This window comes from Camelus ferus, chromosome 20 (genome assembly GCF_009834535.1).
Source record: "Camelus ferus isolate YT-003-E chromosome 20, BCGSAC_Cfer_1.0, whole genome shotgun sequence".
Lineage (NCBI taxonomy): Eukaryota > Metazoa > Chordata > Mammalia > Artiodactyla > Camelidae > Camelus > Camelus ferus.
This window is the reverse complement of record NC_045715.1, coordinates 4,709,051-4,723,505: the sequence shown is the minus strand read 5'-3', so window position 1 is coordinate 4,723,505 and position 14,455 is coordinate 4,709,051. Positions and strand designations below refer to the sequence as shown.

At 49.7% G+C, this 14,455-nt stretch overlaps 1 protein-coding gene across 4 annotated transcripts in view; it reads right to left on the bottom strand.

The window, feature by feature from the left end:
* RREB1 (ras responsive element binding protein 1) overlaps positions 1 to 14,198 on the bottom strand; it is a 122,718-nt gene extending 108,520 nt beyond the window's left edge. Inside the window, exon 1 of one of the 4 annotated variants that reach the window (XM_032462456.1) lies at positions 13,930 to 14,198. The gene's annotated coding sequence lies outside the window, so the exon portion shown is untranslated. Of the gene's footprint in view, positions 1 to 13,260; positions 13,394 to 13,929 lie in introns of those variants that run through there. The other 3 variants (XM_032462452.1, XM_032462455.1, XM_032462453.1) reach the window with 3 other exon arrangements.
* Positions 14,199 to 14,455: the final 257 nt, after the last annotated feature.

The following is a 14,455-nucleotide window of genomic DNA, read 5'->3' as shown; positions in this document are numbered from 1 at the left end:
CGCTTGTCACCAAGGGTGGTCTGTACCCCAAGCGCCGGCCGCTGACCTTGTTTAAATGCACTCTCTGGGCAGATGCTTTTATGAGCAACCACATCACAGTGTCCGCTGTCCGAGGCTGGATTGCCGTGTATTCCATTTTCTGTAGATACAGGAGGCAGCACTGAGCACTAGCAACCATCCTCCCAGAGATGAGCGGGCCAAAGGACCCCTCCACTCCCCTCCCCCCCAGTTTCATTTGCCACAAAGACAACAATGAAATAAAGCTGCCAGCCATTTGGGTCACGTCTCTAAGTGTAGTAATGTGACCATACCACATCCCTTTTTTTCTTGCCCACACCCCAGCACGGTCACAGGTCCACATACCATCCACCCTGCAGGGCACAGCTTCCGAACACACGTGCCATGATCATTTACTGCATCAGCACCAAGAGCTGCTCAAAGAACCAAAAATGACCACGGAAGGGAGGACGGGGGTAACTGTCCTGTTCTCAGCACTTACTGCCTCGACACCACCACCGTGCGTGGCACTCACCCACCCAGAGACGCAGCAGCCGCTTCCCGAGGGAAGAAGTAATCCTGACAGCGTGCCCCCCAAGGCCACATCCTCAGCATGGCCGTGGGCTGACAGTGGACGAACCTGTCACGGACACCCTGAAGCAGCCTCCCATGGCCGGGTCCCACTGGTACCGCTCTGAGCTTCTCTGAAGAAAGCTCACTAAGTTCCCAACACACACATACCCTTACTAACCTGCTTCATGAACCTCCCCAAGAGCCGTCCACGGAACACATTCCACTCTCGTGCGCGTCATCTCCACACAGCGGACGGTCTGACGTCTCCAGAGGGTCACCCGGTAGAAGACGTTACAACATCCCGCTAGGGAACCCCGCCCAAGCCCCTCAGCAACCAACACCAGGGATTAAAGCACACAGTGGTTTAAAGAAAGAAATCACCCGATAGTGCTGGCTGTCACCACGATCTAGCAGTCATGGGTGGATCATCTGAAGAGGAGCTTTACATACACACAGACGTACACCTTTGTCGCCAGAAACTGGCCACTGAACGGACTACCCACACTGATGCCCAATACGCATGACACGGCCGTCTCTAGCAGGCTATTTTTATAACAAACTTACTAGAGCTCCAAACCCGCAGTTCTGCTGAGGTCACAGAGAGATGAGAGACTGAGTTCTGTGCACAGCACCTTACGATTTTTTTTTAAAGAGTTAAGTTTTTAATTTTTTTTTTTTAAACGGAGGTGCTAGGGATTGAACCCAGGACCTTGTGCAGGCTAAGCGGGCACTCTACCACTGAGCTACACCTCCCCCTTCTTCCCCACATGGTACCTTAAGACTTAAATTTTCAAAAAATATGCTTAAACCCAGCTTCTAAAGCTCCCTTCCCAGCATTTCCTGACCAAACTATTTCAGCCAGAAAGAAGCGGGAGGGGGCAAGGTCTCTGCTGAGCATTTTCCCCTTCCTCAGCTCACCTGATCAAACGTCAGGCTGGAATAACGTTCGGGGTCTGTTCTGGTGGGATCTGAGGCTGCGGTGACACGGGGACATCCGTGCTCCTAAGTAAAAGATGGAAAATCGTGTTCTCCCCAAGGGGGGCAGCACTCTCTGGGGACAAATGGTCGGAACTGACGCCACATAAGGGAGAAGCATCTGTGGGGTATGCTGGGGCTCACCTGAAGTTTTGATGAGTCATTTATATGACGTCAGAGAAAAGTGTCACCAGGAGCACTGCTAATGCTCTCTTGGGAGATAGTTTAAGGGGGGCCTCCCAGCCCACACACAAGGGGGCGGCTGTGCAGGGAGCGAGGCAGGCCCCCCTCACCCTCCCAGGAAGCAGGAATTCCAGTGCAGGAGGAAGTGACTGGGGGTGGTGCTCCCCTGTTGGACTCTGGGGGTCAGATTGCACAAGGCAGCCGGCCTGTGCTCCAGCTCCGAGTTTTTACCAACTCAGCGGAACACACGCCACTTTCTAGCTCGTTCCACAAAGATTTTGTTTGCCTTGAGGGAAAAAAAAAAGTTAATTAATGCAGCAAAAACCCAAGGACTGCCTGCAGGGAGCAAGTCTGCCATCAGCAGAAGTGATCAAATACAGGCTGGACCACCACTCATTGGGGACAAGCCCTGTGGAAGGATGAAATCTCTTCCCTTGGCACCCGCAGGAGACACACAACAAGTTTTGTTTACTGAATGAACCTTGTTTTCACACAGATTACCGGTTAAACGAAATACTGATGTCGTTCTAAGACCGTCAGAGCGTCAGGTGACCACCAAGAAACTAAGAAGTTGGAAAGTCAGGTCATGAGAGGAGTTCTGAACATCTTAAGCAGACAGCTGGACCAATTTTGAGAGTCCTAACTTGCTTCTTACCCGGAGTCTCTTCCCACTGAGTCCCATGCTCACAGGTCCGAGATAAGGCATCACTAAAACAAACAGAAATTTAAATATGCTCAAGACTTTAGTTGTGTGTCTCATCTGAAAATCCTTCGGAAGCTCAGGCCATCTACAACTTTTCCATGTTCCTCTTGGCCTCAGGAAATCAAAAGGAGGAGGGGAGGGGAGGGGAGGGAAGAAGGGAGCCATTGGTTTGTGGCCAAAGGTAAGCATCTAACTTCCGTTTGTCACTTTCATAGAAGTACTTTTCATGTGTTATCCATGCCAGGTATGTTACATTTTAACCAATGAAAACAGTACAAGTAGAGAAAATGCTGATAAAATTCAAAATCATATAAATATAACTCTCTAAAGGGGAGGGAGCGTACCTTGTTCATAAACCTGGCTTTATCCTGCAATCCAATCTCAGAGAAAGGCACCACTAACCATGGGATACAGAAGCCAGAGACCTTGCCCATCCTCCTCCCCCATCCCCCACCCAGCCTCAAGTCATTCCTCCGCTGCCATCTCTACCAAACCCACCTGGGCTCCCCATCTCTCCTCCTGCCCACTCCAAGCCACCATTAGTTTTCAAAGTTTTGAAAAATCAACCTTTCTCACCCATCTTTCAAACAGAAGGCAAAATATTGCTTCCTTCTAGTCTCTTCTCCACTCTGGGCAGGAGTAATCTTTAAAAATGCAAATTTCATCATGCTGGTCCTTGGCCTAACACCCTGTCAGGCTTCCCAGAGTTCTTAAGGAAAAACTCCAAATACCTTCTAGGGACAAGCAGCAGCTCTAGCCCCACCCACCTCGCCAGGTCACCCTTGCCTGTGTCTTTTGTTCCTCTTGGCACTTCTCTCCAACCTCAGGGCCTCGGTACCAGCTGTCTGCTCTCCAACCCTCTCCTCCTCTTCACTGTGTGTTAGCTCAGGGGCCAGGAAGGGTGGGATGCTTTCCTGGGCCTGCCTCCCAGCATCCCTGCCCTGCCCCCACACCGCATGTCCTGGGCTCTTATCGTATGCTGAGCACCGAGCACAGATGGAAACGTGGTCCAGTTCTCTTTCTACATCTCTGAAGCTAGCCACTGTCTCTCCTTCTCATACTAGTACCCTTGAGGCTTATCACAGCCATTGCAGAAATTCACATTTATTAAATAAATAAAAATTCAAAAATAAGGATCTGAAAATGGTTAAACAAAACAAAACACTAGGAGGTTTGCTCAAACTTGGGGGTGCAAAAAAAATAAATACCTGTTTTCCAAAAGGAGACTGACCCCAACTTGATAAACTATTTTAGGAAAAAGGAGTTGTAAAGCTTTACTAAGCTCTTAAACAACAAATGGCTTTCGGACGGAAACATTTTCATGATTTAGATACAAATCTCATTTAGAGACATGCAAGTTAAGCTTCCTTTAAATTATACTTGGTTTACATTTTTAAGTAGAACAGTTTGATCCAGCATAGGTTTAACTAACCAAGTCATGAAAACCTGTTTGAGATATCACTAACCAATTTTATATAATTATCCCTCAAACCAATTAAAAACCCTAAAGTAGAAGAGAAAATGGCTCTTTAAAAAATTTGCTTTTCACACCAGTGAGGAAAACCTACAAGCCTCCTCAGGAAGAAGACGAAGCTGGAATGTTGTATCTGAATGTATCTGCCAGATCTGAGCCTGAACTCCAGTTACCAGGTAAGCACACTAAGGAACACTGCAAAGTAGCAGTGATGCACTTTTAATCAACTGGGGCTTTATCTTGTATAAAAGATGCCAAGACTTTCCAATTTAAAAAGAAAATTTTTTTTGTCTTTTTGGGGGGGGGTAATTAGGTTTATTTATTTATTTATTATTATTTTTTGATGGAGGTACTGGGGATTGAACCCAGGACCTCATGCATGCTAGGCACGCACTCTACCACTGAGCTATACCTGCCCCCCAAGAATAAAAAAATTCTTTTAATAAAAAAAAAAAGTTTGGAGGGGAAGTTATTTATTTATTTATTTTTAGTGGAGATACTGAGGATTGAACCCAGGACCTCGTGCATGCTAAGCACACGCTCTACCACTTGGGATATACCCTTCCCAAATTTTTAATTCCTTATTCAAAAAGGAAACCCATTTTCACAGCTACAAATGTAAAAGGTACAACAGATTTATTAGCAAAATGCCTCTCTCTCACCCCACCTTTATGGGAGCTCCCCTATTTCTAAAGACATATGCACCTCTTTTAAAAGAAAGTTAGGAAAGGATTTTGAGATGATTTTGTGTATTCAGGATGGGCTTTTATTTTTTTTTTAACAATAAAGTCTCAGCATAAAGGAACTTCCCCCATAATAGTGAAAATGATCCTTTCTGTAAAGATGATCTATAATCCACTTCTATCACGTACCTTCGCAGAGCGCGTGCACGAACACAAATAAAGCAAGGTCTACACCCTGTTGGTTTCTGGTCTGGCATTTTGTTTTAAATTCAAGGAGTAACGGAAAAAAAGAAAGTCAAATTATACACAGACCAACACTCCTATTAACTCATACCACTAATGAAACAAAAATCTAACTAAGCAGAGAAAATGGGCCCACACACTGGAGCTCTGAAATGATTCTGGTCTTTGATCTGCGTGCCCATCTCTCCTATTTAATATAAACTTCAAACCAAGAGCCATGAAAAGTGGTTATAATTAGTAAGGGCCCTGGTGTGACAGCTTTTAGTGCAGTCAGGCATTAACAAAGTTTTTTTGTTTTTCTCTTTAATTTCGAGTAAATTAAGCTGAGCAAACTTTTATTCTAAAATTTCTGTAATTCCAAATGCTTTCCCACCAGTGTGCACTTAGCACCAAATTTCTGCAGGATGGGCCTGCTGAAAAATGTTAGTTTACTTGTTTCCTTCTCTTAATTTGTACTGATATTTAGGGCTTAGCTTCCAAATTATATGTGCTCGTTTCCAAAAATAACCTGCTCCTCTTCAGAAACTCTGGGGGTTTTGTATTTGAAAATGGATCCAACAGTAATTATCAAATAAGCAAGAACTATACCATCCTTGAGCTCGGGACAGAAGATGGAAAAATATGAGCTGAAGTCACTGCCTATTCTCCAGGTGGCGAAAATATGCCAACAGGTAAATTACAGTAGACTGACCAGCCAGATGGGACCAGAGTTATTCCGGATGGAGGACTGAATTCTCCCTGCAAGAGGTGGTATTTGAGGCAGGCCCTGAGAGAGGCGTTAAGAAACGTTGTTTGCAAGGAGAAGGGGATGTGGACAAAACAAGAGTGAATGTGTCACGGAAAAGCAGAAGCAGGAAGAGCTGAAACTAGAAAGGCAGCCTGGGAGCTGCCGATGGAGGTCCTTGTGTGCCAAGTCGAGGAGTTTGGATTTCCTCCTGCAGACAACTGGGAGCCAAGAGATGTTTTTCAGCAGGCAAACCCCACATGCAGCTACAGTGTTGGAGCCGAGCGGGGCACACACTGGACTAGGGAGACGCTGGTGGCAGGAAATTAACTTCGGAGGCGTTTGTGACATGATGGAGGCCTTAGGTCAGGACAGAGGGGCAGATGACACGAGTGCCAGTCTGGACAGGCGTTTCGGGAGGGTCTAGGTGTCTACACGTGGCGGCTGAGAGAGACTGGAGTCAGGGACCGGCCTGGAAGGCTGGGGGGATGGTGAGTTTCAGTTCACCTTCGAGAAGTAGGGAGAGGCTTTTATCCCTACAAGTTCCCTCCAAGGTACCTGCAGGTGATTCCCAGCTTGGGGACAGCTGTAAATGGAGACAGGGAGCAGGGAGTGGCCGCTATATAGGTGAGAGGAGAAGGCGGCAAAGCACCCAAACCACGGCTCCTAGAACCAGGCACCGGATAGCAGCATCGGCACAGAGGGACATGAACGGGACAATGACAGTCTGCCCGCGGGTGGGGATGGCAAGGACACCACCTGCAAGTGTTGCACTTTTCTCCTGGGTAAGCGGGAGCCCACACCATTCTGGGGGTTAACTGTCACTCCCCACCACAGGCAGCCCTGCCTCTTCTGGAATTCATCCCCTCTCTTCCTGCCTCCTCCTGGCTCCAGGGCTGTGTCCTCACTCCAGCCTGTGAGGAGGGGGGTGGGGTGGACCAGGACAAGGGTCAGGCGAGTGGCACCTGTGGCTGAAAGGTGGCTCCTGTCACTCACTATCCTAGCCATTTCTGGTCTGAGGAAATTCACTTTAATGTTTGCATACCACATTTTTTTCCTTTAAGTCAACCACCTTTCTGTGTATTTGAAGAACAGTTGTCCCCAAACCACCACTGTCTCTCCCCTCCCCCCTCCACCCCTCCCCATCCCTTCCAGCTAAGGCAGCAGCCTGCCAGCCACGGGTTCCAGAGGAGATGTACAGACACACAGACAGAAGACCCGGCTCCCAAACACTGCCCTATAAAAAGGGTGCAGAGTTACGAAAGGATTTTGCAAAAACCAGAGAAGATAAAATAAGAGAGACTACGAGGACAGGACATGAACTCTCAAGCGAGTAGGGGCGAGTTTAAACACCGAAAAAAAAGAAAAATAGTGGGGGTGGGGGTGGGGTGGGTGGGAAATAATCCACATAACGTAAAACACGAGGGACAACCAGCAGATGACAGCACTAGAGCCAGTTTCCTGAAGAAGTGACTCCGAAACTCTGAGCCACCTACCAGAGCAGCTTCCCAGCGCCAGTGAATCTGGTTTGGTTTAGAAGCAGATGAGTTCTGGAAATTGAATTGACTGTGGGGGTTTTAAAAGCTATGCAATGCCGCTTAAGGCCTTCCCCAACCCCCAGTGTTCAGCGACACCTTGAACTTGCCAACCGCGGCACCTTACAGGCGTGTGAGAAAGACTGACCTGCTCCATGGAGTTCCAGATTTCCACATATCACGCGTGTGATATGGTGGGAGCGCGGCTGCCTGCCCGTGACACAGGCCACGACGCCTGTACCTTTAAAGCAGGCTTTCTCCACCTCCACCTACTGACATTTTGGGCTGGATAACCCTTTGTGGTGGGGCCTTCCGCTGCACTGCGGGATGAGCAGCATCGGCCTTGGCAACTACCCACCAAAGGCCAGGACCGCCCCTCCCCCGAGCGGGGCCATCCAAAGTGTCTTCAGACATTGCCAAAAGCCCCCTGGGGCAGAAACCCGCCAAGCTGAGAACCACTGCTTTAAAGGGGGTGCCCAAAGCTTACCACCTGCCTTTCTCGTAAAATCCATCCCTGAGTGAGCTTCATTAAGAATAACTCGCTAGTCTGTTTTCTCTTGGCACTCGAAGCAAACATAAGCTCTGTCTAAGTACTGGAGTTGGGCACAAGTCTGGAAAGGAAATCCAGAGTGGATACCCACAACGCTTCCTGAGCTCCAAATATACCACTTTCTTCCATATATAGATTGTGACTTTCTGGAACATTTATTTTACCCTTACAATAATCCCATGAGGTAGAAAACTTATTGGGGGAAAAAAAATGTGTGTAATCATGTTCATCAAGAGACACACGGCCAAAGGCTAAAAAGTTGCTTTTTTAATTGCCTTACATCTTCAAATTCAACCACAGAATTATTGTGAAAGGCTCTAGTCTCATTTAAAAAAAACATGCACACATCGATAAACAGGCCCTGTAAATTTAATGCTCAGTCTTCTGAAGCCAAGCACTGACTTTAAGAAGCAGGTGCTGTTCGGAGTTAGGCTGGGGTTGGGAGTTCTGGGTCCCAGGTTTGATTTATTACCAGCCACCGGGTAGGAGTTGGCACAGCTGGAAAATGGGTTAATATATCCACCTACCCCTCACTGTGTTGCTCTGAGGGTAAAATTCAAATCTCTGTTCAGGTCTTCACAAAAGCAGGGTGAAGTTAACTTTGTCCAGACTACGCCCTAATGAAAATGAAATTTTACAAGTAATGAAACCACTACAAGCCTCCAACATTCTTATTAACAACCTTACCCCCCAAGTCTCTGAAAAGCGGGGAGAAAGAGATGGGATACCAGGCTGGCCAGGGGAAAAACAAATAGAGCCATTTCAAAGCTTTATCTGATTACCCCCACTGAGACTTTTCCTCTGCGTCTGGCCGGCTGACAAAGACTCGTGGGGCTTTTGACTGGGCCCTCTCCACCCTGTCAGGACCACCCGCCCTGGCGGGGTCTGAAAGGCCTCAGGTGAATCCCTCAAGAGCAGCCAGTACCCAGTCTGGGGACTTTACAGAGGCTTTCAAATTCTATTAGCACTGCTTGCTTGAATCACACTGAACAAACAGTCTCCACCCTCTCCCACTTCTTTTGTCTAAAGCACCTATTCACAGGCAGCCACCTTTACTGATGGGCAGACTGGCTCACCTGTACCCGAAGTACCATCAGAAACAAGATGCACCAGTAGCTGGAAGGAACAGCTCCCTGCGCCCTCCTCCCTGGCCTCCCTCCCTCCCTCCACCCCACCCCACCCTGCCTCCACCAACCAGACGCCAGCTACACTCGCTTGGCTCCTGTTCACACCAACAGTGAACACCCAGGGAAGGTGACATAGAAACAGAGACCAGCACGGTGGATGACACTGTCCCACAGGGCAGCTAACCGAAAAGGAAAAAGTCCATCACCCTCAGGCCCCATCTTCCTCATTCTGCACTTCAGTCACCATGAAAACACAGCAGATGGTTTTCCTCTCTGTATTCTGCCTTCCATGGGAGTGGGGGAAATTAAAAATAAGTGATGCATTTCAGAAAGCACATCCTATGCCTCCCTCTGGGTTTCATATGGTGCACCTTTTACCTCTGATTTATGGGGAGACCCCCCAGGGTGTGGAAATCAGTCTGACCCCTGCTTTTTGAAGACAGCCATGGCTATTTCTACTCAAAAACCACTTTCTGAGTCTAAAAAGAGAAAGAAAACTCATTTACCCTGCCTTCCTCCCCCTCAAAAGAACCCACCTAATTTCCTAATTATATTTGGATAAAAAATATCACCCAATTTTACCCGTTCAGTTAGAAGATGTAGAAGTAACCTCGAAGCGGGGAAATTTTTGAGTTGCAGTGGGCTTGCTTTTCAACCAAGAGATGATGGTTACCAACCAGGACTTCAGTTAGATTGCAACCCTTTTATCTCATTGAAAAACTGCAAGATTCTTGAAGTGTTGTTTTTGAACACTTGGTTCCAAAGATACTCTATACCTCATGTAATTATTTTTCTAAGGGTATTAAGAACGGGGATGAAATAAACTGAGATGGGGAGGTGAGTGAAAAGGAGGAGCCCTATCAAAACCTAATCTAATCTCAGGAAAGGGGTCAGAAGACTATTGTCCTGTTATCAGGGGAGACTGTATTGCATACTTTCTACTGATAATATACTGTACTTCTATCTTTTGAATGCAAACCTGTTTAATAAAGAGCAAAATAAGACATTACTTTATGAATTATGCAGGTTTTCCAAAATAAACTAAGCAATCTGTTATTCATAAATGAAATAAGATGATGTTACCCGCACATTTCTTAGGGCATGGAGGATTTAACCTGAACACACAGGGAACAGACAAGAAGTCCGCCCAGACAGGCTGCCATCTGACACCAGAGTTGGTCAGAGAGCATGAACTTCAATTAAAAGACACTTACAGTGGGGGGAGGGTATAGCTCAATGGTAGGGTGTGTGCCTAGCATGCACAAGGTCCAGGGTTCAAACCCCAGTATCACCATTTAAAATAAATAAACAAATAAACAAACAAACAAATCTGATTACCTCCCCCCCAACAACAACAAAAAGCCACTTACTTACAAAAGAAAGATCATTTAAATGAGATAACAAAAACAAAACAAACTTAACATCCTTCTTTCCTAGGTCAGAAGACATGGAGAATTCAGAAATTGATTAAATCTACTCAAATAATGTAAAACAGGGGAGAACTCCTTTTCAAAAATGCTTTGGTTAATTTTAGCATCCTTCTGTTTAGCTGCTTAGCAACCCTTATCCTATGACCTTTTAAGCACCACCTACTTTTCAGAAGGATAATGAATAGAAACATCAAAAGGATGCACTTCTGACTAGTACTAGTAAGCGCGTTGAACCAATTTTTGCAGGAGTTAAATTTACATTAATTATGCCATACAAAACCCTAAAAGGGTAGAATTTTTTCTCAACTTCATTAGCCGGGAAATTTCCTTTGCTGAAGGTAAGTAATAAATAATGTTAGCAACTGAGCCTAAGACAGACACCAAAAATTTCCAAGCAGATCTTAGGAAGTGGACCAGCACAGCAGTTCAAAACTGAGGAGTGAAAAATGGAAGCCTCATAATAGCAACTACCTAGGGCCAGGCACAGAGCAGGTAACCAACAACTGTGGATGGGATACAGACTAACTTGGTAGGTTGATGTTCCTCCTTCAGTATTCTGTACCTGTGCTGGATGCAAAGGAGCCCTCAGGGGGCTGCCTGAAGACACCTGAAATAGAAGACCCTTCAATCAAAAGGTCACTTGTGCGATGATGTAAACAGTGAGGCATGGATGCACCACCTGCGGCAGCTGAGTCAGACAGACCCATCTTCGCCATCACATAACAAATGCTTGTCTGATCTAAGGGCTGAAGCTCTGAATTTCTGATGAGAAATAAACTAGTATCTAGGAAAACCCAGACAAGAGGCCATACAAGAGTAAATGTCAGCAACATTTCTTAAGAACATCACATCACCAGCCAATCCTCTTTAAAAACAAAACATCCTAAAATGCAACCCGTGTTAACAGTATTTTTAAGAATGATAGAACAATGTAAGTTCATTAACCACCTAAAATGGAGCACAAGATAAACACATAACTAAATCAAAGGGCTCTCCCTTTCTTTTGTTAAAAGGGGGGGGGGTGGGAAGGAAGGTGTTTTTTCACACTTTTAAAACTTGATAAAAGCCATTCAAATGTTTAATTCATCAGTGTAACCAAAGCTCAAAACACATCAAAGCAGGATCCATCAGCGGGTACCCAGAAGCTCCCTCCAAAGGGCAAAGGTAAAAGAAAAAAGAAAAAAAAAACACTAAAATCAGTGGCTCACCTTTGCATAAATTAGAATAATTTCGAACTCACTCCTTCAAAAGTTCTGTGTGACTCTTGAAGGAAGCAAAGAACTAAATGTTTAAAAAAAGAAAGAGGAAAGAAAAAAGAAGTTTCAGCCAGGACTTCAGCCTCTAACTCAAGACTTCCGGGTTACATATGTCTTAGAACCATACCTGCCTCCTCGAAAAGCACCAGACCTAGAGGATGCTTTTAAGGGCCATGGGGAGAAAGGAAAAGAAAAAAGAAAAAGAAGAGAAGAGAAGCCAAAAAGCAAAACAAAAACCACTATTTTCTTTGCAGTTCCCTTTTCTCCACGTTCTACACCAATTAAATTTGTCAGAATACACTTGCACGCATGCACACACCACTGCATATCTGAAAGAAAAAGATCTCAAAAATACACAATGCACATTAACAACTCAGCCCTTGCAGAAATCATCTCGTCTCCTCTTCAAGACAGAAATACCTCGCTATTTCCAGCATCCCTATCCACAGGCAAACTTTATTTCCACTGGCTTTTAAATCTAAACTCTAAAACGAGTATGAGGGGGAATTTTTCTGCTGATGAAAACCCTGGAACAGGTTTCTCAGCATACCCCAAAGTTAATTTTTTAATCACCCTTCTCTCTCTCTCTCCACCACCACCTTCTCTCCCCAAAAAGAAGCAGCAAAAACTCCAAAGTGCCCCGAAAGTGTGCTGCTGCTGGCTCTGAAGCCGTGTAGAATTTCGTAATGGAATGTGAACTGCTCGTCCGGATCTGGGCTCACGTTCTATCTTCTAACCAGTAAGGAGCGAGGGAGGGCAAATCTGCTGAGCAAGGAGAAATACTTTCCTCCTCTTTTATAACCCATCACGGATGCACCGCGGACGCTGGACGCGAGCTGCACGCGGCGCCTGTCAACCAGCCCGCCCGCCGGCCGGTCCCCGCGCCCCTAGGTCCTCGGGGCCCGCCGCCCCCTCCTCTGCCGGCCCCTCAGCCCGCCCCGCACGAAAAGTGGGCTCCCAGGGAGAAGTGGGCTCGGCCGCCGCGTCCCGCACTCACGCGCCTCCCGGGCCCCTCGAGCGGCGGGGAGCGGGTCCCCCCATCCTCGACGCGACCCCTCGGCCCGGTCCAGAAAACACGCCGCTTCCAGGGAGGGGGGCCGGCGACGGGAAGGACCTCCCTTGCTCCTTAGCAACCATTAAGGTCGCAGTTTCCTAAGAGACCGCGAGCGGGGAGGGGGCGCGGGGGGCCGGGCCGCGGCGCGGGGGGGGGCGCACTGAGTCCTCAGCCCCTCGACGCCGGCCCTCCCCCCACCCCGCCCTTGCTCGGCGCTGCGGGCCGGGATGGGAGGAGGCAGGGAAGCCCCACAACTAGCGAAAAATTGGTCCAGCGGGCGGCGGACAAAAGTTTCCGAGCGCGCTCCACAGCTGGGCGGCGAAGCGGGCTCCGGCGGCCGGCCCCGCCTCGGATGCTCCCGGCCTCCTTCCTGTGCTCGTGACGGCGCCGAGCGCCGAGGTTCTCCCCCCCCACCCCCCCGCGATGCAGGCTCCGCTCCACACCGATGGCTCCCACGAAAACACGTACACACCGCCAACGGAAGGGCAGGGGAACAATACGCGCGGACACAGCCCCCGCCCCGGCCCCTCTCGCCCGGTCACCCGCGGGCGGTGGTCGGCGTGACCACCAGCCACGAGCTGGGAACGGCAAGGGCGCAGGGCTGCCCTCGGCCCCCTCCCGGCCGGCGCCGTCCGCCGGGGAGGATCAAAGTCCGCAGAGCAGGGCGCGGCGGATGCTCCCACCGCGCGGCCCCAGCGAGCACCCCCAAGCCAGCACCCCAGGCGGGCACCCCGAGCCGGCACCCCCGGATACCTTACGGTAGCGGGCGGGCGCCGTCATCTCCGCGCTCCTCGGCCCGAGAGGGACTCGAAAGTATGTAGGAGAAAAGTTTCCCCTCCCACATGGGGGGGAGGATGTCGGGGGAGAGAGGGCGGAAGATGGAGAGCAGCGCTGGGAAGATGTTTCTGGCCGGCGGTGCGCGCACCATCCGAGTCCCGGTGGTGCTGGTTAAAAATAAATTCCGCGGCGGGCGCGGCGGCGCGGGTCGGGCCGGATTCCTGCGCTCGGACGGCTAATATGGATGCGCATCAGGTCCTGGCGGTGGGGCGCTGCAGCGGCCGCGGCGGCTCGCGCTGGGAGCTGGTTGGCAGAGCCGGCAGCTCGGGAAGGGGAAAAGGAGCGGAGGAAGGGGAGGAGGAGGAGGAGGAGGGGGAGGAGGAGGAGGAGCGGCCCGGCGCGCAGCCGGAGGGGAGAGGGCTGCCCAGCTCATCCCGGGCCGGCCCCACCGCCCCGAGCGCACGTAGCGCGGCGTGGGGCGCTCGGGTCCTCGACTCCGGGAAACGCTGAGTTTAAAAAGTACAACGCGCTCTGCAGACTTCACCCTCCCCATCCCCAAAAGTTCTTTAAAAGGTCGCTCCCGCTCAGCCCGACATCTCGCTGCCACCCAAGGACAGCGAGCCGGAACCCCGGGCGCGTACTTACAGCCCGGCAGGGCGCTTGGCTCCCAGGCATGATGCAGTGGGGACCGGTGGGCTTCGGGGAGAGAACGAGGAGAGATGCAAACTTGTTCCGGAAAAGGAATCAAAATGGCGTTTCTGGATGTGCAAAGTTCATCAACTCCGCAGTCACTTCCCCTCCTCCTCTTCTCCCACAGGGAGGGAGGTGGGCGAGGAGCTGGCGACCCCAGCGCCCCAGCCGTCGTCCCGGCCCCCGCCTCGGCCCCCCGCCCCGCTTCCTCGCCCGCACGCTCGGAGACTCGCTCTCCCCCTCTCACCCTGATAAGTAGACACATCACGTGTTGCTCCTGCGAGTCTCCTGGGGACGTGTTACTGAGCGGCGGCGGCGGCGGCGGCGCTTGGGCTGGGGGGTGGAGGGGACCGCGGTACCCGCCGGTCCCCACTGCAGCCCCCGCCCCGATTTTAGCGGGGTGACCGCAGTTTTCCATCCTGGGATGGATGGAGGCGCAGTCCCCCACCCCACCCCCACTGCAGCCTCAGGTTTGCCCCAC